The sequence below is a fragment of the Oncorhynchus gorbuscha genome, linkage group LG25 (genome assembly GCF_021184085.1).
Source record: "Oncorhynchus gorbuscha isolate QuinsamMale2020 ecotype Even-year linkage group LG25, OgorEven_v1.0, whole genome shotgun sequence".
Classification (NCBI taxonomy): Eukaryota; Metazoa; Chordata; class Actinopteri; order Salmoniformes; family Salmonidae; genus Oncorhynchus; species Oncorhynchus gorbuscha.
The window spans coordinates 45,856,228-45,861,159 of NC_060197.1; positions in this window are offsets into that span (position 1 = coordinate 45,856,228).

The following is a 4,932-nucleotide window of genomic DNA, read 5'->3' on the forward strand; positions in this document are numbered from 1 at the left end:
GATTCCCCATGCCTTTAACACGCTCCTCCAGTGATTCCTCATGCCTTTAACACTCTCCTCCAGTGATTTCCCCCATGCCTTTAACACCCTCCTCCAGTGATCCCCCATGCCTTTAACATTCTCCTCCAGTGATCCCCCATGCCTTTAACACTTTCCTCCAGTGATCCCCCATGCCTTTAACACTCTCCTCCAGTGATTCCCCATGCCTTTAACACTCTCCTCCAGTGATCCCCCCATGCCTTTAACACTCTCCTCCAGTGATCCCCCATGCCTTTAACACTTTTCTCCAGTGATCCCCCATGCCTTACACACACTCCTCCAGTCATACCCCATGCCTTTAACACTCTCCTGCAGTGACCCCCCATGCCTTTAACACTTTTCTCCAGTGATCCCCCCCATGCCTTACACACTATCCCCCAGTGATTCCTCATGCCTTTAACACCTTCTTCCAGTGATTCCCCATGCCTTTAACACTTTCCTCCAGTGATTCCACATGCCTTTAACACTCTCCTCCAGTGATTCCCCATGCCTTTAACACTGTCCTCCAGTGATCCCCCATGCCATTAACACTCTCCCCAGTGATCCCCCATGCCATTAACACTCTCCCCCAGTGATCCCCCATGCCTTTGTCACCTTCCTCCAGTGATCCCCCATGCCTTTAACACTCTCCTCCAGTGATCCCCCATGCCTTTGTCACCTTCCTCCAGTGATCCCCCATGCCTTTAACACTTTCCTCCAGTGATCCCCCATGCCTTTAACACTCTCCTCCAGTGATCCCCCATGCCTTTAACACTTTTCTCCAGTGATCCCCCATGCCTTACACACTCTCCTCCAGTCATGCCCCATCCCTTTAACACTCTCCTCCAGTGACCCCCATGCCTTTAACACTTTTCTCCAGTGATCCCCCATGCCTTACACACCCTCCCCCAGTGATTCCCCATGCCTTTAACACCTTCCTCCAGTGATTCTCCATGCCTTTAACACACTCCTCCAGTGATCCCCCATGCCTTTAACACTTTTCTCCAGTGATCCCCCATGCCTTTGTCACCTTCCTTCAGTGATTCCCCATGCCTTTAACACTTTTCTAAAATGCTCCCTCCCTTGCCTTTAACACTCTCCTCCAGTGATTCCCCATGCCTTTAACACCGTCCTCCAGTGATCCCCCATGCCTTTAACACTCTCCTCCAGTGATTTCCCATGCCTTTAACACCCTCCTCCAGTGATTCTCTATGCCTTTAACACTTTCCTCCAGTGATCCCCCATGCCTTTAACATTGTCCTCCAGTGATTCCACATGCCTTACACACTGTCCTCCAGTGATTCCCCATGCCTTTAACACTCTCCTCCAGTGATTCCACATGCCTTTAACACTGTCCTTCAGTGATCCACATGCCTGTAACACTCTCCTCCAGTGATTCCCCATGCCTTTAATGAACACTTTCCTCCAGTGATCCTGCCTTTAACACCTTCCTCCAGTGATTCTCCATGCCTTTAACATTCTCCTCCAGTGATTCCCCATGCCTTTAACACCTTCCTCCAGTGATCCCCCATGCCTTACACACTCTCCTCCAGTGATTCCCCATGCCTTTAACACCTTCCTCCAGTGATCCCCCATGCCTTTAACACTTTCCTCCAGTGATTTCCCATGCCTTACACACTGTCCTCCAGTGATTCCCCATGCCTTTAACACTCTCCTCCAGTGATTCCCCCATGCCTTTAACACTCTCCTCCAGTGATTCCCCCATGCCTTTAACATTCTCCTCCAGTGATCCCCCCCATGCCTTTAACACTGTCCTGCAGTGATTCCCCATGCCTTTAACACTTTCCTCCAGTGATCCCCCATGCCTTTAACACTTTCCTCCAGTGATCCCCCCCATGCCTTTAACACCTTCCTCCAGTGATCCACCATGCCTTACACACTGTCCTCCAGTGATTTCCCATGCCTTACACACTGTCCTCCAGTGATTCCCCATGCCTTTAACACTCTCCTCCAGTGATTCCCCCATGCCTTTAACACTCTCCTCCAGTGATTCCCCCATGCCTTTAACACCTTCCTCCAGTGATCCCCCATGCCTTTACACTGTCCTCCAGTGATTCCCCCATGCCTTTAACACTCTCCTCCAGTGATTCCCCCATGCCTTTAACACTCCTCCAGTGATTCCCATGCCTTTAACACTCCTCCAGTGATCCCATGCCTTTAACATTCTCCTCCAGTGATTCCCCCATGCCTTTAACACTCTCCTCCAGTGATTCCCCATGCCTTTAACATTCTCCCCCAGTGATTCCCCATGCCTTTAACACTCTCCCTCCAGTGATTCCCCCATGCCTTTAACACTCTCCTCCAGTGATCCCCCATGCCTTACACACTCTCCTCCAGTGATTCCCCCATGCCTTTAACATTCTCCTCCAGTGATCCCCCATGCCAACTTTGAAAGCTATTGTGTGCAGAGGGCCTGGAAATCTTTTTTCTCTCCTAGGTTCAGTTTTAATTCCCTTTCTCCACTCCCAGCATGCCTGTATTTCTTCCACCTCACTGCTCTCTTTGGCCAGCTAGCTCCCTCTACTAAGGGCTGGTATCAGTTAGGTCACCCATTGAGGAGCCCATTGTCTAGACGATTGACTCTGAAAAAATAAATGCCGTAATCCTTAAAATGTTTGCACTCTGTTTTAGTTAGAGGGCGAAGTAGCGAGATAGTAAGGTTCATATTGCATGCCTGTCATGTTGTGTGTTAAAAATCCAGGGAGGACCAGGATTTTAAAACAGGCATGAAACAGAAACACCTCTGAACTCTGTTTGCAGGGCAACAGGCCAGCCCACTGTCATAAACGCCAGTGAGACACAATGACCCTATACTGCTCTGGGGTCATGTGACGTCAATCCTATCTTAACACTATTAATTAGGAAAAAAAAGTTATTTTCAAATAAAAGACCTATTGTTTTTTTGGACAAAATAAGTGTTAAGACCTGGCTCATAGTTCGTAACAACAGAGGGAGACCACGCAAACTAAATACTAATAATACAAAATATACAGAAGCTGTCGACGTCTGTAGCGTATGCAGTATGTGGGTGAGAGGAGAGGGTGTTGTACGGTGAAAACACACCAACAACCCAAAACGTGTTGGAAGCCCGCCTGCCAGTCAGGGGAACGGGAGACTGCTGGCTGATGTAGCCAGTATTTATAGCCTGCAGGCCAAGCCTGCCCTGGTGAGCCACATCAGCTGATGTAGCCAGTCTTTATAGCCTGCAAGGCCAAGCCTGCCCTGGTGAGCCACATTAGCTGATGTAGCCAGTCTTTATAGCCTGCAAGGCCAAGCCTGCCCTGGTGAGCCACATCAGCTGATGTAGCCAGTCTTTATAGCCTGCAAGGCCAAGCCTGCCCTGGTGAGCCACATTAGCTGATGTAGCCAGTCTTTATAGCCTGCAAGGCCAAGCCTGCCCTGGTGAGCCACATTAGCTGATGTAGCCAGTCTTTATAGCCTGCAAGGCCAAGCCTGCCCTGGTGAGCCACATCAGCTGATGTAGCCAGTCTTTATAGCCTGCAAGGCCAAGCCTGCCCTGGTGAGCCACATCAGCTGATGTAGCCAGTCTTTATAGCCTGCAAGGCCAAGCCTGCCCTGGTGAGCCACATTAGCTGATGATTCTCCCAGCTCTGCCCGTTGGCCTCCTGCAACAAGCAGACTACCAAACAGGAAGAGACAGAGTGGGAGAGCCGTCACAAATGTCATATTAATATTGAGCACTTCTGAACATGTCGGTAGTATGTCTGCTACTTCCTCATTCTTACATGTATAATTTCCTCAGATAAAATCCGTATTTGTCACTCAAAATGTATCCGCAAAAAAACACTTTACAGATCATTTCACTGCTACCTTGCTCTGTCAAACAAGTTTTAACGTCCGCTTGTGTGGGTTGATATATCTCAACTCTCTCTGACAGCGCAAACCAATTTGTCTGTGTCAATCACTTGTTTATTTAGTCTTTGGCATCGATGACTCATCGACTTGTCAAGGCATGCTTGTGGTGTTACTAAGAAAGAGAGAGAATGTTTCTTGGCTGTCGAAAACAGCAGGATGTGTTTCTCTACCTTTCCACGCTTCTTCAGTGTGTTCTCAAGAAAAGAAAAGAAGCAAAGAACACGCTAAAATAAAATACTAAGTACTAAAGGTACTAAAGGTCAACATCCATATGATATAATACTTAATGTTAGCCATTAGCCATTAGCCATTATCCATTAAATCAAGGTCGGTTCAAACCGGACCAATCAGAACTAATCATAGACGCCTTCTATTTTTTTGGGCCAAATGAGTCGGGTTCCGGACCAAATCTAAACTAATCATATATGCCTATTTTTGGACCGGACCAGAAATCTACACCTGTGGATGTTCAAATCAAGGCCAGTACGTAAACCAAATTTAAACTAATAATTTAAATCAATAAGTCATGTGTCAGTCGGTGCTCACTAGGTTCATTCAAGATGGGGGTCAGCACTATGCTACTCTGCTCAGTCCAGTACTTGCCCACCTCTCGGGTGGTCTTTATTTAAAGATTTTTGCAATGTAGTACGATGATGTAGTAAAAAAATAAATAATGAAATCATGCATATCAATGACTCAGTTTTTAAAAATGAAAATTCGCCATTTTAATCCTAAATAAATAAGAAGCTCTCTCTCTCTCTCTCTCTCTCTCTCTCTCTCTCTCTCTCTCTCTCTCTCTCTCTCTCTCTCTCCTCTCTCTCTCTCTCTGCATGAAGATGTCATATTATTATAACCCATTGTTAGAGGCTGTAGATAACACCACCACCCACATAGAGACCGGGTAGTTGTTTGGATATCGGGGAGCAGCTGCTGATGGGAGCATGGTATCAGCGATCAGCCTCTGGAGTGTCCCGAGATAAACGTAGGGACAATGAGGCACCAAGACACCAACCCCTT